At 39.4% G+C, this 23,077-nt stretch overlaps 1 protein-coding gene across 3 annotated transcripts in view; it reads left to right on the top strand.

Annotated features, from left to right (window-relative positions):
* The window catches only part of Rph (Rabphilin), a 51,333-nt gene that overhangs the window by 23,582 nt on the left and 4,674 nt on the right, over positions 1-23,077 (top strand). Inside the window, exon 1 of one of the 3 annotated variants that reach the window (XM_073974264.1) lies at positions 12,849-12,854. The exons of 1 other annotated variant lie outside the window; for it this stretch is intronic. The gene's annotated coding sequence lies outside the window, so the exon portion shown is untranslated. Of the gene's footprint in view, positions 1-12,848; positions 12,855-12,878; positions 12,900-23,077 lie in introns of those variants that run through there. One more of the 3 variants, XM_073974263.1, reaches the window with a different exon arrangement.

Here is a 23,077-nt window from a genome sequence, read left to right as displayed (position 1 = left end):
GAAGGCCCTGCCAATTTTCGAACTAGATTGCCCTTTCATTTTTTGTTCTTTTATCAGAAGAAAGCAAGGCAAGTTTGCTTATGTACCCAGGCCTTAACTGTTTCCCAATCTCCTGACATTTATACACCGTCGCTTGCTTTGGTGATGTTTCTAGAGCATCTGGCAACATCTAGAAACCAACTGTCCCTGACCAAATTAATAGGAAAAGAAAGAACTTGAAAAAATACGTAGAGCAATTGTTGTCTAAATAAAGTAACTGCGTAATAAAAATTTACGTTACAATTCAATTTTTTAAATTAACGGAAATTCGCGTAAGCTAACTTAAACCTATCGGTACATTAGTAACAATATCATTCGAATGTGACAAAAAAACTTTAACTTGAAAAGAAATGTGAAGAAAGCTCTCACCCAAAGCTAGGTATATATTTCTTGATACATGCCCACTTATTCAATATCACTTCTATTTTTTTTACTACAGTTTATAGAACAATATCCTTTTCAATTTTCTGCGAATCCATTTATAAATATAAGCCCGGAGTTTTTCTACATCATCCATGGAAAAAAAATTTGAAAAATAATTTTTCTTTCGCTGGAAATTTAACAAAAAATCCTCTCAGTCTGGATATTATATATGATACAGCTACATTTGCATATTTTCGTTGCGTATCTATTTTTATTACATATTTCCTTTCCCACTTGTCTGTTACTATAGGAATCCTGTTGTCTGTCTCTGTTTATTTTGTGTCTTTTTTTTCTTGTTAACTTCCAACAAATTGTCGGGGAATTTTTTAATGTTTTCATTTTTTTCTCTTTCATTCGGCTTGCTGTCCATCGAGGCATTGTGTACTTGAAATGTATCTGCAAATGTTTTGATATAATCATGAAATAAACAAGCATTGCTGGGCAGGGCTTTCGGGAAAATAGAAGACAGATACAATTTAACAGTGAAATTGAGATTTTAAAAATGGTTGTCTTATTTGTTTTTATATTAGAATTCAAATTATTTATTTTTAATTGTGGTTTAGAAAGAATTTGCAGATTGTCATTTCCTTTCACAATTTGTTCTAATTTATCATAATTTCATGAATTTGGGGTGATATGAGCTAAAATTTAACGAATCAGCTGATAACTCTACACAAAACCTCCTAAAACTATGATCTTAAATAGGTATTTCACTAGTATTGGCTGTTTAAGTCGTTTCAACTTAAATATTTCCAATAAATTTCATCTACCAAAGTGTTTCCAAGGACTTAAAATTATTAGAAACAATAACCGCATCCATTGTCCTTTGTTGCATATTTGTCTTCCATATCAAGGTTATTCGGGACAGAATTAACCACATAAACTACAATGACAATGTATTCGATAGATAATAGACTTGTGTAGTTTTGCTTATAATATAGAGGCTACATGTGGTGAAGCTCCAATTTCCGTTATGCTATCATGTGAACCTCTTTTTCCATTAATTTCATTATACATTTTCTTGGAAGCAAATAAGAATCTCCAAGGTGATGTAATACGTAAATTGTTATGGATTGAAATGAGTTAATTTGAAACTACCGCATTATATTATAATACATCCAAGGGTAATTTCCCTACACTACATGGTCGTGTAAGTTAATGTTGAACCAATCAGCTGGTAATTTTTATAAATTTCCTAAAAGTATGCTTGAACAAATTGTTTTTATAAGAACCTAATCCATGGTTGGATTGAAGAAAACGTACTTTCGAAAATGGTGATACAAACGGAAATTTTTATTTATTAATTTAGGATTAGCCACGTAGTTTATAAGGGCACGAATGCCAAAGCGTTAGGAGATCTTTATTTTGATCTTGAGAAATTCCTATAGAATACTAATAGTAAGTTTACATTTACGAAATCCACTCGGTTTCAACTGTCAATTCCTTTGCTTACACGTCAAATGAAATCCAGTCGATTTCAGACGAGTTTTCATTTGACGTATAAGCAAAGGAATTGACAGTTGAAATCGAGTAGATTTCGTAATGTAAACCAAGCATAATACGCATTCTTATATGGAAGAGGAAGGGCCTCGGTGCCTAAGCGCCTGGCGTTCTTGCTTATGTTATTTCAGGTAAAATGCTGCGGTTCTTTATTCGTTTACCAGAAATGACTTAAGCATGAAAGCCGGCCGCTTAGATACCGTGGCTTTTATTTTTCCATATAAGAATGCCTATTGGTCTTCTGCTTTTTATATACCGTGGTCTTTCGTTGAAGAGAACTATTTTTAAAACAAATATAATTTTTGTACCTAACAAAATAAGTTTTGGAAGATTCCAGAATAAATTTTTGGGCGTTTATGCGGTAGGTATTATAAACAGTGGACCTAATTTTTCCGCTAACAGATCAAACTAACACAGTCTACAATACAAACACCTCAGTGTACATATGTTTGTATTTGTTTCGTTTTTCTATGTCGGAGCAGCATATCCCGGAATGCGTGCTCCGAATCCTTTTGGTCCGCGCCGGGACGGAGGAAAACCCATAACCAATATATTTGTGCTCGGTTTGTCACATCCGCATCTTCACCACATCCAGCCTTCGGTGAGATGCAATAGATGTCAGGAGTGGGTGCATCTAAGGGGTTGCTCTGGACTTGTCCACGTGAGGGACTACGACAGGGACTATGTTGCTGCATGCTGTGTGTATACAGTCTCCAGTGAGTCGTCATCGGATTACGAAACAACCTCGTCTTCTGATTATGAGACTCCCCCGCAGTCCCCTCGACAACAACCGCACATGCAGCCTTTAATACCAGCCGTTGTTGTCCCAATCCCGGAAAATACATAATTTTTGCAATTTAATTGCAATGGACTCCGAGGTAAGATCGAGGAAATAGTAGATTTCATGAGTCGGAGGAATATCAAGGTCGCTGCGGTGCAAGAAACCAAGCTCAACAACAACTGTAGCTTACAACGTTGCGATTATTACAACGTGCTAAGGAAGGATCGCACCAGAAGTGGAGGTGGGGGATTAGCTTTCCTATTGCACCAGTCTGTCCAATACAGACCTATCTCGCTTGAGCCTGTCTCTAATGACCCGTACATGGAATGTATGGGGATAGCAGTCAGGTGTGGAACTGCCGAGATAGAGTTGCTGAACGTATACATCCCGCCGAGAAATAGCTGTATCTCAGATTACGTGCCTAACATTAGCCCGCTTTTGGAAGGCCATAATCGTCTGGTCCTGGGGGACTTTAATGCACATCAGGAGATGTGGCATTCGACCAGAGAGGTACAGCGCTGGCTGAGCAGATTGACAGCTCTACGTTTTGCACGGTCAATGAGGACGCCCCTACCAGAATTAAAGGAGAGTGTCACAGCTCGCCAGACATAACCATTGTGTCACCTGGTCTGACAAATGACGTTACCTGGCAAGCCGTCATTTCCCTTGGATCAGGCCATCTCCCCATAATTGTCTCGATTAGCAGACCATCCGATTTCATTACCTCTGAACGCCGCATATTCGTCAATCATAAGAAAGTTGATTGGCCGGGTTTCAGAGAGTTCACCAATCACCGCTTCAGAGAACTGCCCAATCCTTCTGATGTTCGGGTAGCGGAAAGGACGTTCCGAGACATCATCACTGCTGAAGCCGCTCGCCATATCCCTGCTGGTCGAATACCCGAAGTAAGATCAAACTTCCCAGCAGAGGCGACGGGATTAGCAAATGAACGTGATGAGCTTCGTCGAACCAACCCCAATGACCCCAGAGTCAGGGAGCTGACACTGGAAGTTAACAGGCTGGTCGGCGAGCATAAGCGGAACAAGTCGTTAAATCATCTGAAGAGTTGCAACATTGGAGCCGGTATAGGTGTATTGTGGACAACGGTTAAGTCACTCTCGAACCCTGGAAGAAGGGAAGATAGGACCTCAGTTACGTTTGGCGACGTTACTTTGACTGACCCTAAGAGGTGCGCAAGTTATTTCAGTCGACAGTTTGTCGAGCACCCCGAGAGTGACAGGGCGAAGAGAAGAGTATTACGTCGCATCAGACCTCTTCCTGCCGAGGAGGACCACCACGGTTTACAATGGATGATGTTGCCAATGCCATCAGGAACGCTAAATCATCCAAAGCGTTGGGCCCTGATGGAATCTCCATGGTAATGCTGAATCAGCTGGATGAGCCGGGAGTGTAGTATCTCACTAAAGTTCTCAACTTGTCGCTATTCACCCTCATTGTTCCCGAAGTCTGGAAAATGGACAGGGTGGTCCCACTACGGAAGCCCGGCAAGGATGCCGGCAAAGTGAATCGTAAAGGCCGATTTCGCTTTTGTCGCCCGTAGCAAAGACCCTTGAGGCCTCAGTCCTCCCCAGTATCAGAAATAGCTATCAAGTTGCCGATCATCAGCATGGATTCCGTAAGCAGCACAGCACTACAACTGCGCTGCACGTCATTACCACACATATTTGTCAAGGACTCAACCAGAGACGGCCGTGCGATAGAACAGTGATGGTGGCGCTTGACTTGTCAAAAGCCTTTGATACCTCCGGCTAAGCTTGAAACGTTGGATAGTCAATTATATGTGTGGACGCCAGTCGTACGTGGAATTCAGAAACAAGAAGTCCAAACCCCGTAGAGTGAAACAGGAAGTTCCCGAAGGTGGGGTCATATCTCCAGAACTGTTTAACCTCTCCGGAACTGTTTAACCTCTACCTCTACCGCCCCCTCCAGACGGCATCGAGATCGTAACGTATGCGGATGATTGCACGATCCTGGCGTCGGGTACCTATCCTGATGACATCTGTGAGAGACTGAACAACTATTTAACCGATCTTACCACCTTTTTCCATTCGAGGAATATGCAGATTTCCGCCACAAAATCAACAGCCACTCTGTTCACCACACGGACAGCGCAGTTTGGAAGAGAATTGAATGTCTTGGTCGACGGTAGCAGAATTCCGACCACAAACTGCCCCAAAATCTTAGGGGTCACATTCAACACTACTTTCACGTCATGCGCGCACGCCACCGCTATCTGCGACAAACTGAAAAGTAGGAACAAGGTCCTCAAGTCCCTAGCCGGCAGCACTTGGAATGCAGATAAAGAAACCTTTTTGACCACATATAACGTGATAGGTCGGTCTGTGGTAAGCTATGCGGCGCCAATCTGGTCCCCGAGATTATGTGATACGAATTGGAAAAAGATTCAAACTTGCCAGAATGCCACCCTGAGAACAGCAACAGGGTGCCTCCTCAAATCTTCAGTGGACCATCTACATGAGGAGGCAAAGATTCTTCCAGTAAAGCAACACAATGAGATGCTTTCGTTGCAGTACCTGTTTGGATGTTACCGTGTGACCCATCCCAATCACAATCTTGTGGGTAGGCCTGACACATTCAGGCAGATCAGGAAGGATATCCATGCTCTAGAGGGAGAGGTCCAACGATACAGGAGAGAACCCCTAGATCAACAAGCATATCAAGCAGGTTTGAATAGCATTCACACGGACGCAGTTGCCAAGGCCTTAAGCAATCCCCCATTTAAACTGGATTAAACCGCAGAGTCTTTGGCTTGAGATATTTCAGGTACAGCGAGGAAGACCTTCTCTACCTGAAACTCACGTCAAGGCATATGAGGGTAAATTGTTTCAAATTTTTTCATGTGTTTGTTTCCGATAAAGAAGACCTCCTTCTCAGAGAGCAGATCCCTTCCGACGAATTTGCGGTGTTCACGTAAGAACAGGCAACTTTTTTAATAAAGATAGTGAAACATTCGTTAGGGTTGCGTGTGTAGAGAAGAGAGGTATTAAGTTAAACGGGCATCTACTTTTAGTATACAGTCCACATGAAGAGATATGTGTGTAGTGGGGGTGGGGAATTAAGGATTATTACATGTTTCAAAAGGACTATGGCCCCAAAAATAAGGAATTCCTTCAAGAAATTCCCGTTTTGTCAATCAGAAAAAGTTGAAACTCGATCAAGATCACCCCATTATTAAGAGTTTAGAGCTTTTTTTTAAATCCACGACCTTTTTGGAGGCCTCTATAAATATTAGTAAAAATTCCCGAGCACTTTTTGAGCCCTCTAAAAATATTTTTAAAAATCCAAGAGGTCTTTGGTGGCCTCTGAAAATATTTTTGAAAACCCAGAATGCTTTTAATGCTATCTTGGGTCTCCAAGCTTTGGTTATCCTGGTTCAATTCTAAGGAATCAAGGGTTAGGAAGAAAGGTACTCGTGGAAAACAATCCAAGTGTAATCGAATATATAGGTTTTGAAATTTATTTATTTATTTTATTTACATTAACTAGTAGTAAATCCAAAGTTAATAAGAAGGTAGCATTGGCTACTAAGGCCATCAGCTATAAGTTTTGAAATTTAATCCAATCCAAACTATTAAAATTGCCACCTTCCCTATTGGAACTACTTCACATTCTCATCTGACTTTTATGTCATCTAAAACTCTTGAGTATTCTGAAAGATTTTTGTTCATTTTATGCTGCTGCTGAACCTGCGAAAACAAAACACCTTTTTCTAAACAACTTCATAATCCAAGTGTTGTGTAATTTTCTAACTGGTTCGGTAGATATCAACCACCCAAACCAAACTACCATTAAATGCTGAGGGAAAAACTTTGTTCATTTCCTGGTGTTAAATGGAAATATTCAGATTTCTTTTTTTTTCTGTTCGTCGTCTACCTTTTATGCCTCCTAACTGTCTGCCGTCGTCTAACTAACTTAATTTAGTTGTAATCGCTGTAGATGAAGGTAAAAACACTTTTTTTCTGTGCAGAAAAACTCACAACTTTTGTGTCAAGCATAAAAGTGTCTCCTCCAGCTAAGGTGTGAGTCCTGTAAGAACTTCAGCTCGTGTTTTTTTCGCATACTCATTATTATGCCAAGGCATTATATTTGCTTACTCGTGTTTATTTGTTGAACAGCAGCGGAGATTAGTTAGGGTAGGAGAAGGAATAAACGTGGAAAAACAACACAAAGCCATTAACCCCTAACTACCAGGGGACATGTGCCTCCATGTTGCCGTCGTCTTTTTGGTTTTTGTGCACGGAATCATCTGGGGAAGCCAGTATTTAACTTTGATATGCTTACAAAAACAACAACACGAAAAAACATTTGTTACAACACGTAATCAGCATTTACATATCAACAATTCTGTCACAACAGAGACGTAGAGAAGTTTTAGGGCTGTAGTTGGGGGCAGAGACGATCATCATCATTACAAATTGAAAATCATGCATATGTTTTTCGTTAGAAGTTCATTGATTATTTATTGAGAGCTTGTGGTTATCGAAAAATTGGCAATAATTTTTATTGATGACTTCTTGTGGTTTGGTTTTGCGGAATTGGTAATTTGTGGAAAATTGAATTTAAATTTTCATATTTTTCAAAGAATTTGCTGATGTTAATCAATTCGAAGCATTAATACAAACACATAAAATAATTCACACCAAACAGCTGATACTAAAAATGCCCCTAAAAGTAGGCTAAAGTGGAGAATTATAATTTTTTGATTTAAAAAAGGGTCTATATAAGCACCCTCTCTTTCAAAAGGGTCTCTTTCAAAGTAGGTCTATATAAGCAATCTTTCTTTCAAAAAGGTCTCTTTCAAAGTAGGTCTATATAAGCAATCTTTCTTTCAAAAAGGTCTATAGAAGCACCCTTTATATCAGAAAGGGTCTATAGAAGCACCCTTTATTTCAGAAAGGGTCTATAGAAGAACCCTTTATTTCAGAAAGGGTCTATAGAAGCACCCTTTATTTCAGAAAAGGTCTATAGAAGCACCCTTTATTTCAGAAAGGGTCTATAGAAGCACCCTTTATTTCAGAAAGGGTCTATAGGAGCACCCTTTATTTCAGAAAGGGTCTATAGAAGCTCCCGTTGAGGCCTCTAAAAATATTTTTTTTTTAATTCCCGAGCCTTTGGAGGCCTCCAAAAATATTTTTAAAATCCACGAGGTCTTTGGAGGCCTTTAAAATTATTTTCCCAAAGGCCTGTGGGCCACTAAAAGTATTTTTAAAAATTCAGGTGGCCTTTTGAGTCCTCTAAAATATTTTTTTTAAATCCACGAGGCCTTTAAAAATATTTTTAAAAATTCACGAGGCCTTTAAAAATATTTTTAAAAATCCACGAGTCCTCTAAAAATATTTTTTAAAATCCACAAGGCCTCTAAAAATATTTTAAAAAATCCACGATTCCTTTGGAGGCCTCCAAAAATATTTTTAAAAACCTGAGGCCTTTTGAGTCCTCTAAAAATTTTTTCCAAAGGCTTGTTGGGGCCTTTAAAAATATTTTTAAACATTCAGGTGGCCTTTTGAGGCCTTTAACATATTTTTAAAAATCCACAAAACCATTTGAGGCCTCTAAAATAGTTTTAAAAGTCCAGGAGGCTTTTGGAGGCCTCAATAAATATTTTTAAAACTCCACGCAATCTTTGCATGTCTATAAAAATATTTTTAAAAATCCACGAGGCCTCCAAAAATATTCTAAAAAACCAGGAGACCTTTGGAGGTCTCTAAAAATGTTTTTAAAAGTCCACGAGGCCTTTGGAGGCCTCCAAAAATATTTTTAAAAATCCTCGAGGCTTTTGGAGGCCTCTAAAAATATTTTTAAAAATCCAAGAGGCCTGTAAAATATTTTTAAAAATCCACGAAGTCTATAAAATTTTTTTTAAAAAAATCCACGAGGCCTCTAAAAATATTTTTAAAAATCCACGAGGCCTCTAAAAATATTTTTTATAATCCACGGACTTTTGGAGGCCTCTAAAAATATTTTTAAAAATCCACGAGGCCTCTAAAAATATTTTTAAAAATCCACGAGGCCTCTAAAAATATTTTTAAAAATCCACGATGCCTCTAAAAATATTTTTAAAAATCCACGAGGCCTCTAAAAATATTTTTAAAAATCCACGAGGCCTCTAAAAATATTTTTAAAAATCCACGAGGCCTCTAAAAATATTTTTAAAAATCCACGAGGCCTCTAAAAATATTTTTAAAAATCCACGAGGCCTCTAAAAATATTTTTAAAAATCCACGAGGCCTCTAAAAATATTTTTAAAAATCCACGAGGCCTCTAAAAATATTTTTAAAAATCCACGAGGCCTCTAAAAATATTTTTAAAAATCCACGAGGCCTCTAAAAATATTTTTAAAAATCCACGAGGCCTCTAAAAATATTTTTAAAAATCCACGAGGCCTCTAAAAATATTTTTAAAAATCCACGAGGCCTCTAAAAATATTTTTAAAAATCCACGAGGCCTCTGAAAATATTTTTAAAAATCCACGAGGCCTCTAAAAATATTTTTAAAAATCCACGAGGCCTCTAAAAATATTTTTAAAAATCTACGAGGCCTCTAAAAATATTTTTAAAAATCCACGAGGCCTCTAAAAATATTTTTAAAAATCCACGAGGCCTCTAACAATATTTTTAAAAATCCACGAGGCCTCTAAAAATATTTTTAAAAATCCACGAGGCCTCTAAAAATATTTTTAAAAATCCACGAGGCCTCTAAAAATATTTTTAAAAATCCACGAGGCCTCTAAAAATATATTTAAAAATCCACGAGACCTCTAAAAATATTTTTAAAAATCCACGAGACCTCTAAAAATATTTTTAAAAATCCACGAGGCCTCTAAAAATATTTTTAAAAATCCACGAGACCTCTAAAAATATTTTTAAAAATCCACGAGGCCTCTAAAAATATTTTTAAAAATCCACGAGGCCTTTAAAATTTTTTTAAAACATCCGCTAGGCCTCTAAAAATATTTGTAAACATCCGCTAGGCCTCTAAAAATATTTTTAAAAATCCACGAAGCCTCTAAAAATATTTTTAAAAATCCACCAGGCCTCCAAAAATATTTTTAAAAATCTACGAGGCCTCCAAAAATATTTAAAAGCCCACGAGGCCTCCAAAAATATTTTTAAAAATCCACGAGGCCTCCAAAAATATTTTTAAAAATCCACGAGGCCTCCAAAAATATTTTTAAAACCATGAGGCCTTTGGAGGCCACAAAAATATTTTTGAAAATCCACGAGGCCTCTAAAAATATTTTTGAAAATCCACGAGGCCTCTAAAAATATTTTTAAAAATCCACGAGGCCTCTAAAATATTTTCGAAAATCCACGAGGCCTCTAAAAATATTTTTAAAAATCCACGAGGCCTCTAAAATATTTTCGAAAATCCACGAGGTCTCTAAAAATATTTTTAAAAATCCACGAGGCCTCTAAAATATTTTTGAAAATCCACGAGGCTTCTAAAAATATTTTTAAAAACCCATAAGGCTTTTGAAGGTCTCTAAAAATATTTTTAAAAATCCATGAGGCCTTTTGAGGCCTCTAAAATATTTTTGAAAATCCACGGGGCCTCTAATAATATTTTTAAAAATCCTCGAGGCCTCTAAAAATATTTTTAAAAATACACGAGGCCTTTTGAGGCCTCTAAAATATTTTTGAAAATCCACGGGGCCTCTAATAATATTTTTAAAAATCCACGAGGCCTCTAAAAATATTTTTAAAAATCCACGAGGCCTCTTGAGGCCTCTAAAATATTTTTGAAAATCCACGGTGCCTCTAATAATATTTTTAAAAATCCACGAGGCCTCCAAAAATATTTTTAAAAATCCACGAGGCCTTTTTAGGCCTCTAAAAATATATTCAAAAATCCACGAGGCCTTTTTAGGCCTCTAAAAATATATTCAAAAATCCACGAGGCCTCTAAAAATATTTTTAAAAATCCACGAGGCCTCTAAAAATATTTTTAAAAATCCACGAGGCCTTTTGAGGCCTCTTAAAATTTTTTAAAAATCCACGAGGCCTTTTGAGGCCTCTAAAAATATTTTTAAAAATCCACGAGGCCTCTAAAAATATTTTTAAAAATCCACGAGGCCTCTAAAAATATTTTTAAAAATCCACGAGGCCTCTAAAAATATTTTAAAAAATCCACGAGGCCTCTAGATATATTTTAAACAATCCACGAGGCCTCTAAAAATATTTTAAAAAATCCACGAGGCCTCTAAAAATATTTTTAAAAATCCACGAGGCCTCTAAAAATATTTTTAAAAATCCACGAGGCCTCTAAAAATATTTTTAAAAATCCACGAGGCCTCTAAAAATATTTTTAAAAATCCACGAGGGCTCTAAAAATATTTTTAAAAATCCACGAGGCCTCTAAAAATATTTTTAAAAATCCACGAGGCCTCTAAAAATATTTTTAAAAATCCACGAGGCCTCTAAAAATATTTTTAAAAATCCACGAGGCCTCTAAAAATATTTTTAAAAATCCACGAGGCCTCTAAAAATATTTTTAAAAATCCACGAGTCCTCTAAAAATATTTTTAAAAATCCACGAGGCCTCTAAAAATATTTTTAAACATCCACGAGGCCTCTAAAAATATTTTTAAAAATCCACGAGGCCTCTAAAAATATTTTTAAACATCCACGAGGCCTCTTAAAAATATTTTTAAAAATCCACGAGGCCTCTAAAAATATTTTTAAAAATCCACGAGGCCTCTAAAAATATTTTTAAAAATCCACGAGGCCTCTAAAAATATTTTTAAAAATCCACGAGGCCTCTAAAAATATTTTTTAAAATCCACGAGGCCTCTAAAAGTATTTTTAAAAATCCACGAGGCCTCTAAAAATATTTTAAAAAATCCACGAGGCCTCTAAAAATATTTTTAAAAATCCACGAGGCCTCTAAAAATATTTTTAAAAATCCACGAGGCCTCTAAAAATATTTTTAAAAATCCACGAGGCCTCTAAAAATATTTTTAAAAATCCATGAGGCCTCTAAAAATATTTTTAAAAATCCACGAGGCCTCTAAAATAATTTTGAAAAATCCTCGAGGCCTCTAAACATATTTTTAAAAATCCACGAGCCTCTAAAAATATTTTTAAAAATCCACGAGGCCTCTAAAAATATTTTTAAAAATCCACGAGGCCTCCAAAAATATTTTTAAAAATCCAGGAGGCCTCTAAAAATATTTTTAAAAATTCGGGAGGTTTTTAAAGGCCTTTGGAGGCCTATAAAAATCTTTTTTAAAATTCACGAAGCCTTTGGAGGTCTCTAATAATATTTCTAAAAATCTACGAGGCCTTCAAAAATATTTTTAAAAATCCACGAGGCCTTTGGTGGTCTCTAAAAAGATTTTAAAACATTCACGAGGCTTGCGTTAGTTTACAATAAAAATTACACCTTGGTATCTATACTCCCATTCCATTCAATGCTTTGTTAAATTGGATTTTAACTAAAACAATTATTTTCATAGTCCTTAAACAACGGCCATCCTTTGCCCATCGACAGACTCTGTATTAAATCTGAAGGTTTTGTTTCAATTGCGTGTGTGTGTTTGCCTCGGTTCTCACTCTCTTTTCTAATGGCATATGTCATTTTTGCTTACAGGTGTTTATTTTCCGTTATTGTTACCACGTTGTTTTTCCTTTCTAATTGTAATTCATCTGAATATGCCTCGCATTTGTGTTTGCATTACGTGTCAGTCAGTCAGGCAAGTCAGTCTGTCTGTCATAATAACAGCCACGAAGAAGAGTTGTTTGGTTGGTTGTAAGGATAAAAGGATGGTTGTACGGATGGTTGGCTATGCATGAATAATACTCAGGAATAATGGCCACATTTTGCTTGAAGGACTATTGTGTAGTGTTGAAGTTTATGTTCCGTCAGCATAAATTTTGTCATAAAAAGCTGAAAGAAGGGCGGGGTGGTACTTACCTACTATGCCTGACGCACTGTTTGCTAGACAATCAGGCAACAGCAAAAGCCAACCACCTACACACACAGAAACAGATTCTTGTATTGTTTTGCCAAAGGTGAAAAGTTCTTGTTGTTGTTGGTCGTCGACTGATATTACACTGCGGCTTAGTTTAAGGTCGGTCGTTGTTTTGTTATTCCGCGTACATAGTTAAGTTGTTGGGTAAATTCTTTTGTTTACGTTTACAACAACATTAACAATTACTTTTTGCAAAAAACGACTGTTGCTGGTACTGCTTCTGTTGTTATTGTTGTTGCTGTTATCAACATTATTTTCTTAACCTTTCATTCGTTTGCCTCTATCGCCAATGCGAATTTTAAAACAGTTTGAAAATCAACAATTCCGGTAGGAATTAATTAAAATCAACAAAGCAAAACAATTGATGAACTTGAAAGTAAAGTTCATAAACGCGATAAAACATTTATGAAGGAAAGGTGGTAGAGTGAGTGGAAATAGCTATTTGGGAAAATTATGGGAAGAGTACAAGATTTTCTGAGAACAGAACACTGCTAAACCATCCAAGAAGAAACGGCCCAGTCGAACTTTTTATACCCTCCACCATAAAATAGTCTTGGTTAAAATGGAATAATTACTTGTAGTACAGGGACGAGCTGAGTCTGGCAGGCTACCCAAAGATCACCAGAAAGACATTGAGAATATGGTAAACACGTCTAAATAGAAAACCAGTCCTAAGGATATCATTAATGCATTCTCCACTTCCTTGAAAGAGGATATGCTATCTCGAAGAACAGTGTGCTAATCCATAAAAAGCAGTGTGCTAATCCATAAAAAAAGAAAAAGGAGCTTCCAACCTTCAAATGTCCCGAGTAAACCATGTCAAGACCTACGCAGAAGAGACTTTCGTTAGTATATTTTGACCAATCCCACGGCAGCGGGTTCTTTCGTACCGGATTGACCCGGAACAACACAAAACCAATGTTCCGGCCAGCGGTTGCCTCCTCAGTGTGTACATGTTTGTATTTGTTTCGTTTTTCTGTATTGGGAGCAGCATATCCCGGAATGCCTGCTCCGAATTCTATTGGACCGAGCCGGGACGGAGGAAACCCCAGGACCAATATATCTGTGCTCAGTTTGTCACATTTGCATCTTCACCCACATCCAACCTTCGGTGAGATGCAATAGATGTCAGGAGTGGGTGCATCTAAGGGGTTGCTCTGGACTCGTCCACGTGAGGGACTACGACAGGGACTATATTGCTGCATGCTGCGTGAACACAGTCCCCAGTGAATCGTCGTCGGATTACGAGACTCCCTCGTCGTCTGATTACGAAACTCTCCCGCAGTCCCCTCGACAACAACCGCACACGCAGCCTTTAACACCAGCCGTTGTTGTCCCAATCCCCGAAAATGCAGCCTTTTTGCAATTGAATTGCAATGGACTCCGAGGTAAGATCGAGGAGATAGTAGATTTTATGAGTCGGAAGAACATCAAGGTCGCGGCGGTGCAGGAAACCAAGCTGAACAACAATCACAGCTTAGAGCATTGTGATGGTTACAATGTTCTGAGAAAAGATCGCACCAGAAGTGGAGGTGGGGGATTGGCTTTCCTATTGCACCAGTCTGTCCAATACAGACCTATCTCGCTTGAGCCTGTCTCTAATGACCCGTACATGGAATGTATGGGGGTAGCAGTCAGGTGTGGCGCTGCCGAGATAGAGTTGCTGAATGTATACATCCCGCCGAGAAATAGCTGTATCCCTGATTATAGGCCTGACATTAGCCCGCTCTTGCAAGGTCTTAATCGTCTGGTCCTGGGGGGTTTTAATGCGCATCATGAGATGTGGCATTCGACCCTCGGAAACGACCAGAGAGGTACTGCGCTGGCTGAGCAGATTGATAGCTCTACGTTTTGCACGGTCAATGAGGACGCCCCTGACATAACCATCGTGTCACCTGGTCTGACAAATGACGTTACCTGGCAATTCGTCATTTCCCTTGGATCAGACCATCTCCCCATAATTGTCTCCATTAGCAGACCACCAGACTTTATCAACTCTGAACGCCGCACGTTCGTCAATCATAAAAAAGCTGATTGACCGAGTTTCAGAGAGTTCACCAATCACCGCTTCAGAGAATTGCCCAATCCTTCTGCTGCAGTCGCTCGCCATATCCCTGCTGGTCGAATACCCGAAGTAAGACCAAATTTCCCAGCAGAGGCGACGGGATTAGCAAACGAGCGTGATGAGCTTCGTCGTATCAACCCCAATGACCCCAGAGTCAGGGAGCTGACACTGGAAGTTAACAGGCTGGTCGGCGAGCATAAGCGGAACAAATGGTTAAATCATCTGAAGAGCTGCAACATTGGAGCCGGTATAGGTGAATTGTGGGCAACGGTTAAGTCACTCTCGAACCCTGGAAGAAGGGAAGATAGGACCTCAGTCACGTTTGGCGACGTTACGTTGACTGACCCGAAGAGGTGCGCAAGTAATTTCAATCGACAGTTTGTCGAGCATCCCGAGAGTGACAGGGCGAAGAGAAGAGTATTACGTCGCATCAGATCTCTTCCTGCCGAGGATGAACCACCACAATTTACAATGGATGATGTTGCCAATGCCATCAGGAACGCTAAATCATCCAAAGCGTTGGGCCCTGATGGAATCTCCATGGTAATGTTGAAGCAGCTGGATGAGCCGGGAGTCGAGTATCTCACCAAAGTCTTCAACTTGTCGCTAGCCACTCTCGTTGTTCCCGAAGTCTGGAAAATGGGCAGGGTGGTCCCACTACGGAAGCCAGGCAAGGATGCCAGCAAAAGTGAATCGTACAGACCGATTTCGCTTTTGTCGCCCGTAGCAAAGACACTTGAGGCCTTGATCCTCCCCAGTATCAGAAATAGCTATCAAGTTGCCGATCATCAACATGGATTCCGTAAGCAGCACAGCACGACAACAGCGCTGCACGCCATTACCACATATCAGGGATGGAAAATTAACAATTTCAAATTGTACTAAAATGGTACTTTTTTCATTGAAAAGGTACTTTTTTGTTATTTAAAAAAATACTCCGTTGAAAACAACAACAAAGGCTTATGTCATGAAATCTGAAGAATGTTGCAAAAGCGTATATATTTTTATACCTTCCTGGAGGGTATTATATATAAACTTTATTTCAGTTTGTAGCAAATCAAAATATTCGTCGGAGACTCTACCGGTTCCTGATGGTTTTCTATATTTTAAAGGTTTGACCAATATTATCGTACCAAAATTGCTGAAATTTCGTATTTAGACTTCGTTGGGGTTACAAAACTCACTCCCAGAAATTTGACAGTGTATGCCCACGTTCTCAATTTTTCAACCTGTGTGACTAGAGTATGTAAAATGGTACTGTAATGGCCGCGGGGGTACTTCGGTACCTTTTATAGTGAAATGGTACTGAAAAAAGTACTATTGTACTGAATTTTCCATCCCTGCCACATATATCTGTAAAGGACTCAACCAGAGACGGCCGTGCGATAGAACAGTGATGGTGGCTCTTGACTTATCAAAAGCCTTTGATACAGTCAGGCACTCCACGCTGTTTGAGGACATCGAGCAGACAACCCTCCGGCCAAGCTTGAAACGTTGGATAGTCAACTATATGTGTGGACGCCAGTCGTACGTGGAATTCAGGAATAAGAAGTCCAAACCCCGTAGAGTGAAACAGGGAGTTCCCCAAGGTGGGGTGATATCTCCGGAACTGTTTAACCTCTACCTCTCCTGTATTCCACCCCCTCCAGACGGCATTGAGATCGTGACGTATGCGGATGATTGCACGATCTTGGCGTCGGGTACCTATCCTGATGACATCTGTGAGAGACTGAACAACTATTTAACTGATCTTACCACCTTTTTCCATTCGAGGAATATGCAGATTTCCCCCACAAAATCTACAGCCACTCTGTTCACCACATGGACAGCGCAGTTTGGACGTGAGTTGAATGTCGTGGTCGACGGTAGCAGAATTCCGACCACAAACTGCCCTAAAATTTTAGGGGTCACATTCGACACTACATTCACGTCGTGCGCACACGCCACAGCTATCTGCGACAAGTTGAAAAGTAGGAACAAGGTCCTCAAGTCCCTGGCCGGCAGCACTTGGGGTGCAGATAAAGAAACCTTGTTGACCACATATAACGCGATAGGTCGGTCTGTGGTAAGCTATGCGGCTCCAGTCTGGTCCCCGAGATTGTGTGATACGAACTGGAAAAAGATTCAAACTTGCCAGAATGCCGCCCTGAGAACAGCGACAGGGTGCCTCCTCAAATCTTCAGTGGACCATCTACATGAGGAGGCAAAAATTCTTCCTGTAAAGCAACACAATGGGATGCTTTCGTTGCAGTACCTGCTTGGATGTTATCGTGTGAGCCATCCCAATCACCATCTTGTGGTAGGCCCGGCCCATTCAGGGAGATCAGGAAGGATATCCATGCTCTAGAGGGAGAGGTCCAACGATACAGGAGAGAACCCCTAGATCAACAAGCATATCAAGCAGGATTGAATAGCATTCACACGGACGCTGTTGCCAAGGCCTTAAGCAATTATAGTGTCAATAAAGTACTCGGAATACAGCATCAGCTGCCACGACAAACCGGAGTAGTTTTGGCTCAACTACGCTTGGGATATTGCAGTCGCCTAAATTCGTATTGGGCGGAAATCGATCGCGCCGTGCAAGACGTATGCCCAGTATGCGGCATGGGCCCGCACGACACACAACACTTTTTTAATTGCCCCGCCAAACCTACCCATCTAACTCCAGTGGATTTGTGGCTACATCCCATCGAAGCAGCCATTTTTCTGGAACTGGAGATAGACCCAGAGCCAGATTGAACAGAGGAACGAACATATAAACATAATAAAAACACTGTTACAACAACAACAGTATATTTTGACAGAGGACTTCAAAGTGAGCTGGGACATGAAAAAGGCGAGACCGACCATGAAATCGTGTGGAATGACTGAAGACTCTGAAAGGAAAACCCTGCCACTCCAGAAGAGGAAGATGGTTGCAAAAGCAGAAAGGGAGCTGTAATATACTTACGCCGATTTAGTCAAAAAGCAGTACGGGGACGAGCCCTTGTTATGCGGTGATCAACACCAGTAAAGTGTCTGCAAGGCTACCCAAAAATCACCAGGAAGCCATGGAGAAAATTAATAATGACAATCCTTCAAGGGCTTGGACCAATACAAAAGCATTCAGCAGTGAGTTTCAGGGGACCATTTAATGTACTACTTGGGCTCGCATATGAACTCTGTCGCTCAGCAGTATAGAACCTTAGAAAGATGGCAAGCTGAAGCAGGTGAGGATGGACGAAATACCTAAACTGACCAAAGCGGCAGTATACATCATGGGGTATATCTGCAAATTCGATGCGGGGTACATGTTCAAGGTCTTTGGCAAACAAAACGAGACTTTGGTAATTCTTTCACAGGGAGGAGAAAGAGGATTGGTCCGAATACAAACACTGTGGTTCTCTGGTAGGTAGTCAGCAATATATGTAGCAACTTCTGGGGAAGGTGCCAAACTGAAGCTGGTGAGGAAAGACGAAATCCCTCATCTGGCCAAAGCGGCGGTATTCAGCAAGGGGTAGTTAGGGCTACAAACTCCCAGACGGAGTGCACGTTTGAGGTATTTGACAAACAAAACGAAACTTTTGAAGTGAGGTGCTGGGAAGTCTTTCACAGGGAGAAGAAATAGGATGACACTCTCCTTGCGGTGGGACCTCTTAATAATGTACCACTTGGATCATGCGAACTCTGTCGCACGCTTCAGAATGTCGAGTGTTTCACAGAGAAGAGAAAGAGGATGGCACTCTCCTTGTAGTACCAGTTGAGCCCGCAAGTCTTTCAGGTTGGGTGGAGAAGGAGGATGGCACAATCATTGTGGCGAGACCTCTTAATGTTCCACTAGGGCCCGCGTCCGAAATCTGTCGCTTCCGGGGAGCAAATTGTGGGGAAGGTGCCAAACTGAAGCTTGGGAGAAGAGACGAAAACGCTCATCTGACAAAAGCGGCGGTGTACCTCAAGAGTTATAGCTGCAAACTCGATACGACGAGCAGTATAGCAACTTCTGGGGAAGGTACCAAACTGAAGCTGGTGAGGAGTGAGGAAACCCTGACCAACGCTGCGATACACGTCAAGGAATAAGGCTTTGCCAAAGTTCGTAAGTGAGGAAATGAGAAATCTTTCACGTGGAGAAGAAAGTGAATCACACTCTACTTAAGGTACCACTTTGGACCACATACGAATGTCAAAGACTATGGCTGCAAACTCGAGGCAAACAAATCGAAACTTTGGAAACATGGGGAGGGGAAAAAGGATGACACTCTCTTCGTGGTGGGATTTGACCATCTCTCACTAACAAGTCTGACAAAGGTCAAGATGAGGCAGATTTTCGATTGTATCAAAGTGTATATAGGCTATATGCTAAAGGCTGAGGCATGGTACAATTACCCATGTAGTGGTATCACACCAGCTGATCGAATATGAAAAGTCAAATCCCTTTATAAAAAAATATTTTTGTTGTAATTTCCCCAACAACATAAAGAAAGTTTTGACATTACATATTCAAAAATTTACGATGCCACTACCTGGGTAATTGTACCATGGGCTCAGGGAAGTATTTATTATACCTTCAGCCTTTAGGCTAAAGAGGGTATTTATACTTTGATACGACCAAAAATATGCCTCATCGAAATAATGGTTTTAGACCCCAAGTATGTTTGTACGATATCCGTTTCAAACAATTTTGAGTAGATCTAGCAATGTCCGTCCGTCTGTCTGGCTGGCTGGTGCGCACGATAACTCTCGAAGGGATCAATCGATTCGGTTTAAATTTTGGGTACTGAAATATTTTGTCCAGATTCGATTTAAGTTCGAAGACGGGCCATACAGGTTCACTCCTTCAGGTACCTCCCCCACAAATGTTCAAAAATTGTCGCTAAACTTGTGCGCACAATAACTCTTGTAGGGAATAACCGATTTGGTCCATACTTTGCACATCGTGTAATTTCTACCAAACTTAGATGAGGTTCCAATATGGACTCAATCGGTCCACTCCTTCGGGTACCTCCCACACAAAATTTCGGAAAAGCTCAGTTTAGGACCTGGTCTCGAATCGTTTTATTTTTTGTTTACGCAAGTTGTATTCACTGTCCTCTATACGACGCTGTAAGTTTCATTAGGGGCAAGTCCATACTTCCTGAGAAAATAGCCTGAATGTTACAAAAAAACCTACGACACCGTGTGTAGTGGTTGGAGCGCAAGATAACTCTCGAACGGATCGGCCGATTCGGTCCAAAATTTGGCTTTCGTAATATTTTGTCCAAACATAGTCTAAGCTTGAAGATAAGCCATATCGGTCCACTCCCTCATGTACCTCAAATTTTGGGTATCGAAATATTTTGTCCATATTCGATTTAAGTTCGAAGATGGGCCATATAGGTCCTCTCCTTCAGGTACCTCCCCCACAAATGTTCAAAAATTTTCGCAAAAATTGTGCGCACGATAACTCTTGAAGGGATGGACCGATTTGGTCCATACTTTACGCACCCTAATTTATCTACCAGATATAGATCAGGTTCGAATATGGACTATATTTGTCCACTCCATCCCGTACCTCCCACACAAAATTTTGGATAAGTTCACTTTAAGACCTGCTATTGAATCACTTTGATTTTTGTTGAAGCAACTTACATTCGCTGCCTCAATTACGATGGTAAAAGTTGTTTCAGGGACAAGTCCATACTTCTTGAGAAAACAGCCCGAAGGTTGTAAAAACCCCTATGGCACCCCCATGGTCTATGTCGGTCCATTCCTTTAAGTGCCTTTTCCGCAAAATTTTTAAACTTTAATCCTAATCAACATTTTTGTCGGTTCATACGACCAAAATTTTGAAATCTCCTAAATACATAAGTTTTTTGTGAAAAAAGTGTTTCAATTTGCACAGGCTGAGGGTATATCTCTGTCGGCAAAGCCGACTGATACTTTTTTACTTGTTTTAATTCCAATCGTTTCGTACATTTGAGTTTATGCATGTCAAATGTCTGCAACTATCTGCAGTTTCAACAATTCTTTCACTTATAAGAAAACCGCCTGAGTGTTGACAGTAGTCATACACCCCCTCTGAGGTTATTGATCTGTATTCAAAAATATATACAGATTACCTAGAAATTTTTTGATCGGAAGGTAAGTCTCTCCTGGACAATTTGACACGATCATCCAAGATGGATGAAGGAACTGGTGCCGGTGTCAATTGCAAAAATCAATTAATTAAACCGTAAGGATAGCTGTAGCGTCTTTCAAGCATAGGTCTGGTATCAAGAAAGCAGCAGATTTGGTTAGAGGACTTGAAACCAGTCTCACAGGACCCGTGACTGCATACATATATCAATGGTCAGGCGGCACTTAAGGCTCTGAAGTCATGGACCATAAAAACGCGTGCTATCCATGATTGCAGAAAGGCTCGTATACGAAATATCGTTAAACTTTGCTGGGTTCCAAGACATACCAATATAATAGAAATGAATTAGCAGATGAACTATCTCGGGGTGACTCTAAGTCGATCGATTTATCAATTGATGAATCTCTTAGGCCACCGACGGTCTACAACAATGGCAACCTTCGTGAGATCCACCTTGAGAAGACGCACCACAGATGGGTTATGAAACCTGGATGCATGATTTCCCAAACGTAGAACTATTTTTCCCTCACTCAATAAGCTAAGCATGAAGATCACTGTGTGACTTATTACGGATCGCCGTAGGGTTAGATATCTAGCTTCATGATGGAATGGAATTATGACGTCAACTACTGTATATTATGTGGAGATACAGAAGGTCTAATTTGCAGGTGTCCCTTTTTGCACACAAGAAGACACCGATACGAGATAGATACTCTCACCTTTTTATCAGACATAGATACCATTAACCTTCTGCTTGCTTTCCTGGATCTAATTGCAGTTGATCTATGCAAATCTCATGGATTTCGCAAGTTACCTATAGGCTAATTTTATGTTTAGAATTTTAAGTTCCTCTTAAGAGTTATCACCATTCTCGAAAGTACGTTTCTTGTGTCCATGCAATTTCTACATAGATGTGACCTTTGATGAAATCAATCCGTCTGCGGTAGAATTCTTTAGATTATACCCCGGTTACACTATACCGGATTAATCCAGTGGGTTTGGGTTTCAAATGTCAATTCCATAGCGCAAACGTCAAATAAATCCTCATGAAGTGGGTTAACCCAGCAAAAACTCTAGTGTAACCGTAACATAAAAGACTTACCTGTCCTCTCCATGTGGGTCTGTAAATAAACATAATATTTTTATTATTGATAGCAGTTTGGAATTACAAAAAAAATATTTGGACTTTTTCAACTTTAATCCTAAATACCTTTCCTTGTTTTGTTTTCTTCCCATTTTAGCCACCGAACGTTAAATTGTTTACGCTTTGACATGATTTTACCCAAAGCTAACATAAATTCAAGTAGAAAAATATTATCATCAGCTTCTCTCTCTCTCTCTTTTAATATAACCATCCTTGGGCTACTTCTTCTTCGTCTTTTTTACACCCACATTTTGAATTGTCTTACCTTAGGGTACAATTGTTGTTAGATGGTTGGTTGGTTAGTCCCTTGTAAAGGACCAAACTGAATTAATTTTTTAGTAAAATGTTATTTTTGGGCCATATTTTCAATGTGATTCGTTGTTGTCGTAGTCTTTATTGTTCTTGGGTAAGGGATAATTGCCATTTAATGGGCTGTGTATTAATTCTGAAGAAAATTTTCTGTTTTTATTTAATAAAGAGAAAACGTTTTGCCTAAAAAGGATACGGGATTTGTTTAGACAAAAAAAAACTTTCAATAATTTGAGTGTCGTCTTGGAAAATTTATTAAATTTTAATAAACGACAAAATGATTTGGGTTATGGTATGGTGAAGTTTTGTTATTGACTGGATTACGAAAAGTTATTTCTCTTTAAAGTTTTGAGGGGGAATTTGATGAACGACTTTAATGATTGTGAAACAAATTATTATTAAATAAACTACGCCTTGTGCGTAATGATTTCTACTGAAAGCATTTTTGAACAACCCATGTATCGTGGTTTTTAAAGGGAGACCTTTTCAGAAGCTTAAATATTCGAAAGAAGGCCCGTTCAGAAGTTTCCTGAACGTGGATTTTCGAAAGGAAACCTTTTTAGCAGCGTTCGAAATGGTGGCATTCGAAAGAGTACCTTCTCAACAGTCTTCAGAACGTGGATATTCGAAAGTAAACCTTTTTATTTTTAGCAGCGTTTAGAATGGTGGTATTCGAAATAATACCTTTTCAACAGTCTTCAGAACGTGGATAT

The sequence above is a fragment of the Musca autumnalis genome, unplaced genomic scaffold (assembly GCF_047663935.1).
Source record: "Musca autumnalis isolate F117 unplaced genomic scaffold, ASM4766393v1 scaffold_3, whole genome shotgun sequence".
Lineage (NCBI taxonomy): Eukaryota > Metazoa > Arthropoda > Insecta > Diptera > Muscidae > Musca > Musca autumnalis.
The sequence above is the reverse complement of the archived record's forward strand: the minus strand, read 5'-3'. Positions and strand labels throughout refer to the sequence as shown.